The sequence below is a fragment of the Pristiophorus japonicus genome, chromosome 9, assembly GCF_044704955.1.
Source record: "Pristiophorus japonicus isolate sPriJap1 chromosome 9, sPriJap1.hap1, whole genome shotgun sequence".
Classification (NCBI taxonomy): Eukaryota; Metazoa; Chordata; class Chondrichthyes; family Pristiophoridae; genus Pristiophorus; species Pristiophorus japonicus.
Genome location: NC_091985.1, coordinates 180130378 through 180146494, shown reverse-complemented (window position 1 = coordinate 180146494; position 16117 = coordinate 180130378).

Here is a 16117-nt window from a genome sequence, read left to right as displayed (position 1 = left end):
TTCCCGCAGTAGTCCCCTCCCCCTCTATTCCTCCTCCCCTGTATTGCCCCTCCCCAGTATTCCCCCTCCCCCAGTATTCGCCACCACCAGTATCCCCCTCCCCCAGTATCCCCCTCCCCCAGTAGTCCCCTCCCACAATATCCTCCTCCTCCAGTATCCTGCTCCCCCAGTATTCCCCTCCCCCAATATTCCCCCTCCCCCAGTATTCCCCTCCCCGGTATTCCCCCTCCCCAGTATCCCCCTCCCCCAGTATTCCCCCTCCCCCAGTATTGCCCCTCCCCGTGTATCCTCGTCTTCCAGTATTCCCCCTCCCACACTATTCCACTCCACCAATATGCCCCTCCCCTAGTATTCCCCCTCCCCCAGTAATCCTCCTCCCCCAATATCCCCCTCCCCCAGTGTTCCCCCTCCCCAGTATCCTGCTCCGCCAGTATTCTCCCTCCCCCAGTATCCATCTCCCCCAGTATTCCCCCTCCCTCAGTATCGCCCTCACCCAGTATCCTCATCCCCCAGTTTCCTCCTCCCCTAGTATTCCCCCTCCCCCAGAATTCCCCTCACCCAGTATTCCCCTCCCCCAGTATTCCTCCTCCCCCAGTATCCCCCTCCCCCAGTATTTCCCCTCCCCCTGTATTCCCCCTCCCCAATATTGCCCCTCCCCCATAATCCTCCTCCCCCAGTTTCGCCTTCCCCAGTATTCCCCTCCCAGTTATTCGCCCTCCCCCAGAATTACCTCTCCCCCAGTATCCCCCTCCCCCAGTATTCCCCCTCCCCCTGTGTTCCTCCTCCCCAAGTATTCCCCTCCCCCAGTATTCCCTCTCCCCAGTATTCCCCCTCCCCCAGTATTCCTCCTCCCCCAATATTCCTCCTCCACCATTATCTCCCTCCCCTAGGATCGCCCTCCCCTAATATTCCCCCTCCCCCAGTATTCCCCTCCCCGGTATTCCCCCTCCCCAGTATTCCTCCTCCCCCAGTATCACCCTCCCCCAGTGTCCCCCTCCCCCAGTATTCCCCTCACCCAGTATGCCCCTCCCCCAGTATTACACCTCCCCCATTAGCACCCTCCCCCAGTATTACCCCTCCCCTTGTATTGCTCCTCCCCCAGTATAACCCTCCCCCAGTATCACTCTCCCACAGTATCCTCCTCCCCCAGTATTCCCCCTCCTCCAGTATTCTCCTCCCTGGTATTCGCCCTCCCCCAGAATTACCTCTCCCCCAGTATCCCCCTCCCCCAGTATTCCCCCTCCCCCTGTGTTCCTCCTCCCCAAGTATTCCCCTCCCCCAGTATTTCCTCTCCCCAGTATTCCCCCTCCCCCAGTATTCCTCCTCCCCCAGTATTCCTCCTCCACCATTATCTCCCTTCCCCAGGATCGCCCTCCCCTAATATTCCCCCTCCCCCAGTATTCTCCTCCCCGGTATTCCCCCTCCCCAGTATTCCTCCTCCCCCAGTATCACCCTCCCCCAGTGTCCCCCTCCCCCAGTATTCCCCTCCCCCAGTATCCTCCTCCACCAGTATACCCGTTCTCCAGTATGCCCCTCCCCCAGTATTACACCTCACCCATTATCACCCTCCCCCAGCATTCCCCCTCCGCTAGTATTCCTCCTGCCCCAGTATAACCCTCCCCGAGTATCCCTCTCCTCCAGTATCCTCCTCCACCAGTATTCCCCCTCCCCCAATATTGCCCTCCCCGGTATTCCCCCTCCTCAGTATCCCCCTCCCCCAGTATACCCCTCACCGGTATTCCCTCTCCCCCAGTATAACCCTCCACGAGTATCCCTCTCCGCCAGTATCCTCCTCCACCAGTATCCCTCTCCTCCAGTATTCCCCCCCCCCGGTTTTCCCCCTCCCCCAGTGTCCCCTTCCCCCAGTATCCCACTCCCCCATTATTCACCTCCCCCAGTATCCTCCTCCCCCAATATTCCCCCTCCCCCGGTATTCCCACTCCCCCAGTATTCCCCCTCCCTCAGTATCCTCCTCCCAGTATTCCTACACCCCCAGTATATATCTGTCCCTGTATCACCCTCCCACAGGATCGCCCTCCCCCAATATTCCCCCTCCCCCAGTATTCCCCTCCCCGGTATTCCCCCTCCCCAGTATCCCCCTAACCCAGTATACCCCCTCCCCCAGTATCCTCCACCCCCGGTATTCACCCTCCACCAGCATCCTCCTCCCCCAGTATTTCTCCTCCCCCAATATCTCCCTCCCCCAGTGTCCCCCTCCCCCAGTATTCCCCTCCCCCAGTATGCCCCTCCCCCAGTATTACACCTCCCCCATTATCACCCACCCCCAGTATTCCCCCTCCCCTTGTATTCCTCCTCCCCCTGTATAACCCTCCCCCAGTATCACTCTCCCACAGTATCCTCCTCCCCCAGTATTCACCTTCCTCCAGTATTACCCCTCCCCCAGTATCTCCCTTCCTCAGTATACCCCTCCCCCAGTATTCCCCTACCCGGTATTCCCCCTCCCCCAGTATAACCCTCCCCCAGTATTCCCCTCCACCAGTGTCCTCCTCCACCATTATCCCCCTCCTCCAGTATCCTCCTCTCCCGGTATTCCCCATCCACCAGCTTCCTCTTCCCCCAGTGTTCCTCCTCCCCCAGTATCACCCTCCCCCAGTGTCCCCCTCCCCCAGTATTCCCCTCCCCCAGTATGCCACTCCCCCAGTATTACACCTCCCCCATTATCACCCTCCCCCAGTATTCCCCCTCCCCTAGTATTCCTCCTGCCCCAGTATAACCCTCCCCCAGTATCCCTCTCCTCCAGTATCCCCCTCCCCCAGTATTCCCCCTCCTCCAATATTCCCCCTCCCCCAGTATTCCCCTCCCCGGTATTCCCTCTCCCCCAGTATACCCCTCCCCCAGCATTCCCCTCCCCCAGTATCCTCCTCCACCAGTATCCCACTCCTCCAGTATTCCCCTCCCCGGTTTTCCCCCTCCCCCAGTATCCCCTACCCCCAGTATTCCCCTCCCCCAGTATCCCACTGCCCCAGTATTCTCCTCCCCCAGTGTCCTCCTCCCCCAGTATCCCCCGCCCCCAGTATTCCCCCTCCCCCAGTATCCTCCACCCCCGGTATTCACCCTCCACCAGCATCCTCCTCCCCCAGTATTCGTCCTCCACCAGTATCACCCTCCCCCAGTGTCCCCCTCCCCCAGTATTCCCCTCCCCCATTATCACCCTCCCCCAGTATTCCCCCTCCCCTAGTATTCCTCCTCCCCCAGTATAACCCTCCCCCAGTATCCCTCTCCCACAGTATCCTCCTCCCCCAATATTCCCCCTCCTCCAGTATTCCCACTCCCCCAGTATCTCCCTCCCCCAGTATACCCCTCCCCCAGTATTCCCCTCCCCGGTAATCCCCCTCCCCCAGTATACCCCTCCCCCAGTATTCCCCTCCCCCAGTATCCTCCTCCACCAGTATCCCCCTCCTCCAGTATCCTCCTCCCCCGGTATTCCCCCTCCACCAGCTTCATCCTCCCCCAGTATTCCTCCTCCCCCAGTATCACCCTCCCCCAGTGTCCCCCACCCCCAGTATTCCACTCCCCCAGTATGCCCCTCCCCCAGTATTAAACCTCCCCCATTATCACCCTCCCCCAGTATTCCCCCTCCCCTAGTATTCCTCCTGCCCCAGTATAACCCTCCCCCAGTATCCCTCTCCTCCAGTATCCTCCTCCCACAGTATTCCCCCTCCTCCAGTATTGCCCCTCCCCCAGTATTCCCCTCCCCGTTATTCCCCCTCCCCCAGTATACCCCTCCCCCAGTATTCCACTCCCCCAGTATCCCACTGCCCCAGTATTCTCCTCCCCCAGTGTCCTCCTCCCCCAGTATCCCCCGCCCCCAGTATTCCCCCTCCCCCAGTATCCTCCACCCCCGGTATTCACCCTCCACCAGCATCCTTCTCCCCCAGTATTCGTCCTCCCCCAGTATCACCCTCCCCCAGTGTCCCCCTCCCCCAGTATTCCCCTCCCCCATTATCATCCTCCCCCAGTATTCCCCCTCCCCTAGTATTCCTCCTCCCCCAGTATAACCCTCCCCCAGTATCCCTCTCCCACAGTATCCTCCTCCCCGGTAATCCCCCTCCCCCAGTATACCCCTCCCCCAGTATTCCCCTCCCCCAGTATCCTCCTCCACCAGTATCCCCCTCCTCCAGTATCCTCCTCCCCCGGTATTCCCCCTCCACCAGCTTCATCCTCCCCCAGTATTCCTCCTCCCCCAGTATCACCCTCCCCCAGTGTCCCCCTCCCCCAGTATTCCCCTCCCCCAGTATGCCCCACCCTCAGTATTAAACCTCCCCCATTATCACCCTCCCCCAGTATTCCCCCTCCCCTAGTATTCCTCCTGCCCCAGTATTCCTCCTCCCATTATCTCCCTCCCCCTGGATCGCCCTCCCCCAATATTCCCCCTCCCCCAGTATTCCCCTCCCCGGTATTCCCCCTCCTCAGTATCCCCCTCCTCCAGTATACCCCTCACCGGTATTCCCTCTCCCCCAGTATACCACTCCCCCAGTATTCCCCTCCCCCAGTATCCTCCTCCACCAGTATCCCACTCCTCCAGTATTCCCCTCCCCGGTTTTCCCCCTCCCCCAGTATCCCCTTCCCCCAGTATTCCCCTCCCCCAGTATCCCACTGCCCCAGTATTCTCCTCCCCCAGTGTCCTCCTCCCCCAGTATCCCCCGCCCCCAATATTCCCCCTCCCCCAGTATCCTCCACCCCCGGTATTCCCCCTCCACCAGCATCCTCCTCCCCCAGTATTCGTCCTCCCCCAGTATCACCCTCCCCCAGTGTCCCCCTCCCCCAGTATTCCCCTCCCCCATTATCACCCTCCCCCAGTATTCCCCCTCCCCTTGTATTCCTCCTCCCCCAGTATAACCCTCGCCCAGTATCCCTCTCCCACAGTATCCTCCTCCCCCAGTATTCCCCCTCCTCCAGTATTCCCCCTCCCCTAATATCCCCCTCCCCCAGTATCCCCCTCCCCCAATATTCCCCCTCCCCCAGTCTCGCCGTCCCCCAGTATCCCGCTCCCCCTGTATTGCCCCTCCCCAGTATTCCCCCTCCCCCAGTATTCGCCACCCCCAGTATCCCCCTCCCCCAGTATCCCGCTCCCCCAGTATTCCCCTCCCCCAATATTCCCCCTCCCCCAGTATTCCCCTCCCCGGTATTCCCCCTCCCCCAGTATTCCCCTCCCCGGTAGTCCCCCTCCCCAGTATCCCCCTCCCCCAGTATTCCCCCTCCCCCATTATTCCGCCTCCCCCAGTAATCCCCCTCCCCGTGTATCCTCGTCCCGCAGTATTCCCCCTCCCCAGTATCCTGCTCCCCCAGTATTCTCCCTCCCCCAGTATCCACCTCCCCCAATATTCCTCCTCCCCCAGTCTCGCCGTCCCCCAGTATTCCTCCTCCCCCAGTATCCTCCTCCTCCAGTATTCCCCCTCCCCCAGTATCCCTCTCCCCCAGTATCCTCCTCCCCCAGTCTCCCATTCCCCCAGTCGCCCCCATCCCCCTGTATTCGCCCCTCCCCCAGTATTCCCCCTCCCCTGTAGCCACCCTCCCCCAGTATTCCCCCTCCCCTGTATCCCCCTCCCCCTGTATTGCCCCTCCCCAGTATTACCCCTCCCCCAGTATTCACCACCCCCAGTATCCCACTCCCCCAGTATCCCCCTCCCCCAGTAGTCCCCTCCCCCAATATCCTCCTCCTCCAGTATACGGCCCCCCCACTTTCCCCTCCCCCAATATTCCCCCTCCCCCAGTATTCCCCTCCCCGGTATTCCCCCTCTCCAGTATCCCCCTCCCCCAGTATTCCCCCTCCCCCAGTATTCCCCCTCCCGCAGTATTCCCCCTCCCCGTGTATCCTCGTCCTCCAGTATTCCCCCTCCCCCACTATTCCCCTCCCCCAATATTCCCCTTCCCTAGTAGTCCCCCTCCCCCAGTAATCCTCCTGCCCCAGTATCCCCCTCCCCCAGTATTCCCCCTCCCCAGTATCCTGCTCCCTCAGTATTCTCCCTCCCCCATTATCCATCTCCCCCAGTATTCCCCCTCCCCCAGTATCACCCTCCCCCAGTGTCCCCCTCCCCCAGTATTCGCCTCCCCCAGTATGCCCCTCCCCCAGTATTACACCTCCCCCATTATCACCCTTCCCTTGTATTCCCCCTGCCCTAGTATTCCTCCTGCCCCAGTATAACCCTCCGCCAGTATCCCTCTCCTCCAGTATCCTCCTCCCCCAGTATTCCCCCTCCTCCAGTATTCCCCCTCCCCAAGTATTCCCCTCCCTGGTATTCCCCATCCCCCAGTATACCCCTCCCCCAGTATTCCACTCCCCCAGTATCCTCCTCCACCAGTATCCCCCTCCTCCAGTATTCCCCTCCACGGTTTTCCCCCTCCCCCAAAATCCCTTTCCCCCAGTATTCCCCTTCCCCAGTATCCCACTCCCCCAGTATTCTCCTCGCCCAGTATCCTCCTCCCTCAGTATTCCACCTCCCCCGGTATTCCCACTCCCCAATATTGCCCCTCTCTCAGTATTCTCCTCCCAGTATTCCTACTCCCCCAGTATACTTCTGTCCCAGTAGCCTCCTCCCCCAGTATTCCCCCTCCCCCAGTATCCCCTTCACCCGATATTCCCCTCCACCAGTATTCCCCCTCCCCCAGTCTCGCCGTCCCCCAGTATCATCCTAGCCCAGTATCCTCCTCCCCCTGTCTCCACTCCCCGCCAGTATCCTCCTCCCGCAGTATTCCCCCTTCCACAGTATCCCCCTCCCCAATATTCACCCTCCCCCAGTATCCTCCTCCCCCAGTATTGCCCCTCCCCCAGTATCCCCCTCAACCTGTATTCCCCCTCCCCAGTATCCTCCACCCCCGGTATTCCCCCTCCACCAGCATCCTCCTCCCCCAGTATTCCTCCTCCCCCAGTATCACCCTCCCCCAGTGTCCCCCTCCCCCAGTATTCCCCTCCCCCAGTATGCCCCTCCCCCAGTATTACACCTCCCCCATTATCACCCTCCCCCAGTATCCCTCTCCCACAGTATCCTCCTCCCCCAGTATTCCCCCTCCTCCAGTATTCTCCCTTCACCAGTCTCTCCCTCCCCAGTATACCCGTCCCCCAGTATTCCCCTCCCCGGTATTCCCCCTCCCCAGTATCCCCCTAACCCAGTATACCCCCTCCCCCAGTATCCTCCACCCCCGGTATTCACCCTCCACCAGCATCCTCCTCCCCCAGTATTTCTCCTCCCCCAATATCTCCCTCCCCCAGTGTCCCCCTCCCCCAGTATTCCCATCCCCCAGTATGCCCCTCCCCCAGTATTACACCTCCCCCATTATCACCCACCCCCAGTATTCCCCCTCCCCTTGTATTTCTCCTCCCCCAGTATAACCCTCCCCCAGTATCACTCTCCCACAGTATCCTCCTCCCCCAGTATTCCCCTTCCTCCAGTATTACCCCTCCCCCAGTATCTCCCTTCCTCAGTATACCCCTCCCCCAGTATTCCCCTACCCGGTATTCCCCCTCCCCCAGTATAACCCTCCCCCAGTATTCCCCTCCACCAGTGTCCTCCTCCACCATTATCCCCATCATCCAGTATCCTCCTCTCCCGGTATTCCCCATCCACCAGCTTCCTCTTCCCCCAGTGTTCCTCCTCCTCCAGTATCACCCTCCCCCAGTGTCCCCCTCCCCCAGTATTCCCCTCCCCCAGTATGCCACTCCCCCAGTATTACACCTCCCCCATTATCACCCTCCCCCAGTATTCCCCCTCCCCTAGTATTCCTCCTGCCCCAGTATAACCCTCCCCCAGTATCCCTCTCCTCCAGTATCCCCCTCCCCCAGTATTCCCCCTCCTCCAATATTCCCCCTCCCCCAGTATTCCCCTCCCCGGTATTCCCTCTCCCCCAGTATACCCCTCACCCAGCATTCCCCTCCCCCAGTATCCTCTTCCACCAGTATCCCACTCCTCCAGTATTCCCCTCCCCGGTTTTCCCCCTCCCCCAGTATCCCCTTCCCCCAGTATTCCCCTCCCCCAGTATCCCACTGCCCCAGTATTCTCCTCCCCCAGTGTCCTCCTCCCCCAGTATCCCCCGCCCCCAGTATTCCCCCTCCCCCAGTATCCTCCACCCCCGGTATTCACCCTCCACCAGCATCCTCCTCCCCCAGTATTCGTCCTCCACCAATATCACCCTCCCCCAGTGTCCCCCTCCCCCAGTATTCCCCTCCCCCATTATCACCCTCCCCCAGTATTCCCCCTCCCCTAGTATTCCTCCTCCCCCAGTATAACCCTCCCCCAGTATCACTCTCCCACAGTATCCTCCTCCCCCAATATTCCCCCTCCTCCAGTATTCCCACTCCCCCAGTATCTCCCTCCCCCAGTATACCCCTCCCCCAGTATTCCCCCTCCTCCAATATTCCCCCTCCCCCAGTATTCCCCTCCCTGGTATTCCCTCTCCCCCAGTATACCCCTCACCCAGCATTCCCCTCCCCCAGTATCCTCCTCCACCAGTATCCCCCTCCTCCAGTATCCTCCTCCCCCGGTATTCCCCCTCCACCAGCTTCATCCTCCCCCAGTATTAAACCTCCCCCATTATCACCCTCCCCCAGTATTCCCCCCCGGTATTCCCCCTCCCCCAGTATACCCCTCCCCCAGTATTCCACTCCCCCAGTATCCTCCTCCACCAGTATCCCCCTCCTCCAGTATTCCCCTCCACGGTTTTCCCCCTCCCCCAAAATCCCTTTCCCCCAGTATTCCCCTTCCCCAGTATCCCACTCCACCAGTATTCTCCTCGCCCAGTATACTCCTCCCCCAGTATTCCACCTCCCCCGGTATTCCCACTCCCCAATATTCCCCCTCCCTCAGTATTCTCCTACCAGTATTCCTACTCCCCCTGTATCACCCCTGCCCCAGTAGCCTCCTCCCCCAGTATTCCCCCTCCCCCAGTATCCCCTTCACCCTATATTCCCATCCACCAGTATTCCCCCTCCCCCAGTCTCGCCGTCCCCCAGTATTCCTCCACCCCCAGTATCACCCTCCACCAGTATCATCCTACCCCAGTATCCTCCTCCCCCTGTATCCACTCCCCGCCAGTATCCTCCTCCCGCAGTATTCCCCCTTCCACAGTATCCCCCTCCCCAATATTCCCCATCCCCTAGTATCCTCCTCCCCCAGTATTGCCCCTCCCACAGTATCCCCCTCAACCTGTATCCCCCCTCCCCCAGTATTCTCCTCCCCGGTATTCCCCCTCCCCAGTATTCCCCTCCCCGGTAGTCCGCCTCCCCAGTATCCCCCTCCCCCAGTATTCCCCCTCCCCCATTATTCCGCCTCCCACAGTAATCCCCCTCCCCGTGTATCCTCGTCCTCCAGTATTCCCCCTCCCCAGTATCCTGCTCCCCCAGTATTCTCCCTCCCCCAGTATCCACCTCCCCCAGTATTCCCCCTCCCTCAATATCCCCCTCCCCCAGTATCCTCCTCCCCCAGTTTCCCCCTCGCCTAGTATTCCCCCTCCCCTAATATATCCCTCACCCAGTATCCCCCTCCCCCAGTATTCCTCCTCCCCCAGTCTCGCCGTCCCCCAGTATTCCTCCTCCCCCAGTATCCTCCTCCTCCAGTATTCCCCCTCCCCCAGTATCCCTCTCCCCCAGTATCCTCCTCCCCCAGTCTCCCATTCCCCCAGTAGCCCAATCCCCCTGTATTCGCCCCTCCCCCAGTATTCCCCCTCCCCTGTCGCCACCCTCGCCCAGTATTCCCCCTCCCCTGTATCCCCCTCCCCCTGTATTGCCCCTCCCCAGTATTCCCCCTCCCCCAGTATTCGCCACCCCCAGTATCCCACTCCCCCAGTATCCCCCTCCCCCAGTACTCCCCTCCCCCAATATCCTCCTTCTCCAGTATCCTGCTCAACCACATTCCCCTCCCCCAATATTCCCCCTTCCCCAGTATTCCCCTCCCCGGTATTCCCCCTCCCCAGTATCCCCCTCCCCCAGTATTCCCCCTCCCCGTGTATCCTCGTCCTCCAGTATTCCTCCTCCCCCAATATCCCCCTCCCCAAGTATTCCGCCCCAGTATCCTGCTCCCCCAGTATTCTCCCTCCCCCAGTATCCATCTCCCCCAGTATTCCCCCTCCCTCAGCATCGCCCTCCCCCAGTATCCTCATCCCCCAGTTTCCCCATCTCCTAGTATTCCCCCTCCCCCAGAATTCCCCTCACCCAGTATTCCCCCTCCCCCAGTATTCCTCCTCCCCTAGTATTCCTCCTCCCCCATAATCCTCCTCCCCAGTATACCCCTCCCCAGTATTCCCCTCCCTGGTATTCGCCCTCCCCCAGAATTACCTCTTCCCCAGTATCCTCCTCCCCCAGTATTCCCCCTCCCCCTGTGTTCCTCCTCCCCAAGTATTCCCCTCCCCCAGTATCCTCCTCCCCCAGTATTGCCCCTCCCCCAGTATCCCCCTCCCCCAGTATCCCCCCTCCCCCAGTATTCTCCTCCCCCAGTATACCCCTCCCCCAGTATTCCCCCACCCCCAGTATCCCCGTCCCCCATTATTCCTCCTCCCCAATATCCACCTCCCCCAGTATTCCCCCTTCCCCAGTATCCCCCTCCCCCGGTATTCCCCCTCCCCAAGTATCCTCCTCCCCCAGTATTTCCCCTCCCCCAGTATCTCCCTCCCCCTGTACCCCCTTCCCCCAGTATCCTCCTCCCCAGTATTCCCCCTCCCCCAGTGTCCCCCTCCCCTAATATCCTCCTCCCCCAGTCTCCCCCTCCCCGAGTAGCCCTCTCCCCCTGTATTCCCCCCTCCCCCTGTATTAAACCTCCCGCATTATCACCCTCCCCCAGTATTCCCCCTCCTAGTATTCCTCCTGCCCCAGTATAACCCTCCCCCAGTATCCCTCTCCTCCAGTATCCTCCTCCCCCAGTATTCCCCCTCCTCCAGTATTGCCCCTCCCCCAGTATTCCCCTCCCCGGTATTCCCCCTCCCCCAGTATACCCCTCCCCCAGTATTCCACTCCCCCAGTATCCCACTGCCCCAGTATTCTCCTCCCCCAGTGTCCTCCTCCCCCAGTATCCCCCGCCCCCAGTATTCCCCCTCCCCCAGTATCCTCCACCCCCGGTATTCACCCTCCACCAGCATCCTCCTCCCCCAGTATTCGTCCTCCCCCAGTATCACCCTCCCCCAGTGTCCCCCTCCCCCAGTATTCCCCTCCCCCATTATCATCCTCCCCCAGTATTCCCCCTCCCCTAGTATTCCTCCTCCCCCAGTATAACCCTCCCCCAGTATCCCTCTCCCACAGTATCCTCCTCCCCGGTAATCCCCCTCCCCCAGTATACCCCTCCCCCAGTATTCCCCTCCCCCAGTATCCTCCTCCACCAGTATCCCCCTCCTCCAGTATCCTCCTCCCCCGGTATTCCCCCTCCACCAGCTTCATCCTCCCCCAGTATTCCTCCTCCCCCAGTATCACCCTCCCCCAGTGTCCCCCTCCCCCAGTATTCCCCTCCCCCAGTATGCCCCTCCCCCAGTATTAAACCTCCCCCATTATCACCCTCCCCCAGTATTCCCCCTCCTCTAGTATTCCTCCTGCCCCTGTATAACCCTCCCCCAGTATCCCTCTCCTCCAGTATCCTCCTCCCCCAGTATTCCCCCTCCTCCAGTATTGCCCCTCCCCAGTATTTCCCCTCCCCCAGTGTCCCCCTCCCCTAATATCCTCCTCCCCCAGTCTCCCCCTCCCCGAGTAGCCCTCTCCCCCTGTATTCCCCCCTCCCCCTGTATTAAACCTCCCGCATTATCACCCTCCCCCAGTATTCCCCCTCCCCTAGTATTCCTCCTGCCCCAGTATAACCCTCCCCCAGTATCCCTCTCCTCCAGTATCCTCCTCCCCCAGTATTCCCCCTCCTCCAGTATTGCCCCTCCCCCAGTATTCCCCTCCCCGGTATTCCCCCTCCCCCAGTATACCCCTCCCCCAGTATTCCACTCCCCCAGTATCCCACTGCCCCAGTATTCTCCTCCCCCAGTGTCCTCCTCCCCCAGTATCCCCCGCCCCCAGTATTCCCCCTCCCCCAGTATCCTCCACCCCCGGTATTCACCCTCCACCAGCATCCTCCTCCCCCAGTATTCGTCCTCCCCCAGTATCACTCTCCCCCAGTGTCCCCCTCCCCCAGTATTCCCCTCCCCCATTATCATCCTCCCCCAGTATTCCCCCTCCCCTAGTATTCCTCCTCCCCCAGTATAACCCTCCCCCAGTATCCCTCTCCCACAGTATCCTCCTCCCCGGTAATCCCCCTCCCCCAGTATACCCCTCCCCCAGTATTCCCCTCCCCCAGTATCCTCCTCCACCAGTATCCCCCTCCTCCAGTATCCTCCTCCCCCGGTATTCCCCCTCCACCAGCTTCATCCTCCCCCAGTATTCCTCCTCCCCCAGTATCACCCTCCCCCAGTGTCCCCCTCCCCCAGTATTCCCCTCCCCCAGTATGCCCCTCCCCCAGTATTAAACCTCCCCCATTATCACCCTCCCCCAGTATTCCCCCTCCTCTAGTATTCCTCCTGCCCCAGTATAACCCTCCCCCAGTATCCCTCTCCCCCAGTATCCTCCTCCCCCAGTCTCCCATTCCCCCAGTAGCCCAATCCCCCTGTATTCGCCCCTCCCCCAGTATTCCCCCTCCCCTGTCGCCACCCTCGCCCAGTATTCCCCCTCCCCTGTATCCCCCTCCCCCTGTATTGCCCCTCCCCAGTATTCCCCCTCCCCCAGTATTCGCCACCCCCAGTATCCCACTCCCCCAGTATCCCCCTCCCCCAGTACTCCCCTCCCCCAATATCCTCCTTCTCCAGTATCCTGCTCAACCACATTCCCCTCCCCCAATATTCCCCCTTCCCCAGTATTCCCCTCCCCGGTATTCCCCCTCCCCAGTATCCCCCTCCCCCAGTATTCCCCCTCCCCGTGTATCCTCGTCCTCCAGTATTCCTCCTCCCCCAATATCCCCCTCCCCAAGTATTCCGCCCCAGTATCCTGCTCCCCCAGTATTCTCCCTCCCCCAGTATCCATCTCCCCCAGTATTCCCCCTCCCTCAGCATCGCCCTCCCCCAGTATCCTCATCCCCCAGTTTCCCCATCTCCTAGTATTCCCCCTCCCCCAGAATTCCCCTCACCCAGTATTCCCCTCCCCCAGTATTCCTCCTCCCCCAGTATCCCCCTTCCCCAGTATTTCCCCTCCCCCTGTATTCCCCCTCCCCAATATAGCCCCTCCCCCATAATCCTCCTCCCCCAGTATACCCCTGCCCAGTATTCCCCTCCCTGGTATTCGCCCTCCCCCAGAATTACCTCTCCCCCAGTATCCCCCTCCCCCAGTATTCCCCCTCCCCCTGTGTTCCTCCTCCCCAATTATTCCCCTCCCCCAGTATCCCCCTCCCCCAGTATTCCCCCTCCCCCAGTATTCCTCCTCCCCTAGTATTCCTCCTCCCCCATAATCCTCCTCCCCCAGTATACCCCTCCCCAGTATTCCCCTCCCTGGTATTCGCCCTCCCCCAGAATTACCTCTTCCCCAGTATCCTCCTCCCCCAGTATTCCCCCTCCCCCTGTGTTCCTCCTCCCCAAGTATTCCCCTCCCCCAGTATCCTCCTCCCCCAGTATTGCCCCTCCCCCAGTATCCCCCTCCCCCAGTATCCCCCCTCCCCCAGTATTCTCCTCCCCCAGTATACCCCTCCCCCAGTATTCCCCCACCCCCAGTATCCCCGTCCCCCATTATTCCTCCTCCCCAATATCCACCTCCCCCAGTATTCCCCCTTCCCCAGTATCCCCCTCCCCCGGTATTCCCCCTCCCCAAGTATCCTCCTCCCCCAGTATTTCCCCTCCCCCAGTATCTCCCTCCCCCTGTACCCCCTTCCCCCAGTATCCTCCTCCCCAGTATTCCCCCTCCCCCAGTGTCCCCCTCCCCTAATATCCTCCTCCCCCAGTCTCCCCCTCCCCGAGTAGCCCTCTCCCCCTGTATTCCCCCCTCCCCCTGTATTAAACCTCCCGCATTATCACCCTCCCCCAGTATTCCCCCTCCCCTAGTATTCCTCCTGCCCCAGTATAACCCTCCCCCAGTATCCCTCTCCTCCAGTATCCTCCTCCCCCAGTATTCCCCCTCCTCCAGTATTGCCCCTCCCCCAGTATTCCCCTCCCCGGTATTCCCCCTCCCCCAGTATACCCCTCCCCCAGTATTCCACTCCCCCAGTATCCCACTGCCCCAGTATTCTCCTCCCCCAGTGTCCTCCTCCCCCAGTATCCCCCGCCCCCAGTATTCCCCCTCCCCCAGTATCCTCCACCCCCGGTATTCACCCTCCACCAGCATCCTCCTCCCCCAGTATTCGTCCTCCCCCAGTATCACCCTCCCCCAGTGTCCCCCTCCCCCAGTATTCCCCTCCCCCATTATCATCCTCCCCCAGTATTCCCCCTCCCCTAGTATTCCTCCTCCCCCAGTATAACCCTCCCCCAGTATCCCTCTCCCACAGTATCCTCCTCCCCGGTAATCCCCCTCCCCCAGTATACCCCTCCCCCAGTATTCCCCTCCCCCAGTATCCTCCTCCACCAGTATCCCCCTCCTCCAGTATCCTCCTCCCCCGGTATTCCCCCTCCACCAGCTTCATCCTCCCCCAGTATTCCTCCTCCCCCAGTATCACCCTCCCCCAGTGTCCCCCTCCCCCAGTATTCCCCTCCCCCAGTATGCCCCTCCCCCAGTATTAAACCTCCCCCATTATCACCCTCCCCCAGTATTCCCCCTCCTCTAGTATTCCTCCTGCCCCAGTATAACCCTCCCCCAGTATCCCTCTCCTCCAGTATCCTCCTCCCCCAGTATTCCCCCTCCTCCAGTATTGCCCCTCCCCCAGTATTCCCCTCCCCGGTATTCCCCCTCCCCCAGTATACCCCTCCCCCAGTATTCCACTCCCCCGGTATCCTCCTCCACCAGTATCCCCCTCCTCCAGTATTCCCCTCCACGGTTTTCCCCCTCCTCCAAAATCCCTTTCCCCCAGTATTCCCCTTCCCCAGTATCCCACTCCACCAGTATTCTCCTCGCCCAGTATACTCCTCCCCCAGTATTCCACCTACCCCAGTATTCCCACTCCCCAATATTCCCCCTCCCTCAGTATTCTCCTCCCAGTATTCCTACTCCCCCAGTATACCTCTTTCCCAGTATTCCCCCTCCCCCAGTATTCCCCTCCCCCTGTATCACCCCTGCCCCAGTAGCCTCCTCCCCCAGTATTCCCCCTCCCCCAGTATCCCCTTCACCCTATATTCCCATCCACCAGTATTCCCCCTCCCCCAGTCTCGCCGTCCCCCAGTATTCCTCCACCCCCAGTATCACCCTCCACCAGTATCATCCTACCCCAGTATCCTCCTCCCCCTGTATCCACTCCCCGCCAGTATCCTCCTCCCGCAGTATTCCCCCTTCCACAGTATCCCCCTCCCCAATATTCCCCATCCCCCAGTATCCTCCTCCCCCAGTATTGCCCCTCCCACAGTATCCCCCTCAACCTGTTTCCCCCCTCCCCCAGTATTCTCCTCCCCCAGTATACCCCTCCCCCAGTATTCCCCCTCCCCCAGTATCCCCGTCCCCCAGTATTCCTCCTCCCCAATATCCACCTCCCCCAGTATTCCCCCTTCCCCAGTATCCCCCTCCCCCGGTATTCCCCCTCCCCAAGTATCCTCCTCCCCCAGTATTTCCCCTCCCCCAGTATCTCCCTCCCCCTGTACCCCCTTCCCCCAGTATCCTCCTCCCCAGTATTCCCCCTCCCCCAGTATCCCCATCCCCTAATATCCTCCTCCCCCAGTCTCCCCCTCCCCCAGTATCCCTCTCCCCCTGTATTCCCCCCTCCCCCAGTATTCCCCCTCCCCTGTATCCACCCTCCCCCAGTATTCCCCCTCCCCTGTATCCCACTCCCCCTGTATTGCCCCTCCCCAGTATTCCCCCTCCCCCAGTATTCGCCACCCCCAGTATCCCCCTCCCCCAGTATCCCGCTCCTCCAGTATTCCCCTCCCCCAATATTCCCCCTCCCCCAGTATTCCCCTCCCCGGTATTCCCCCTCCCCAGTATTCCCCTCCCCGGTAGTCCGCCTCCCCAGTATCCCCCTCCCCCAGTATTCCCCGTCCCCCATTATTCCGCCTCCCCCAGTAATCCCCCTCCCCGTGTATC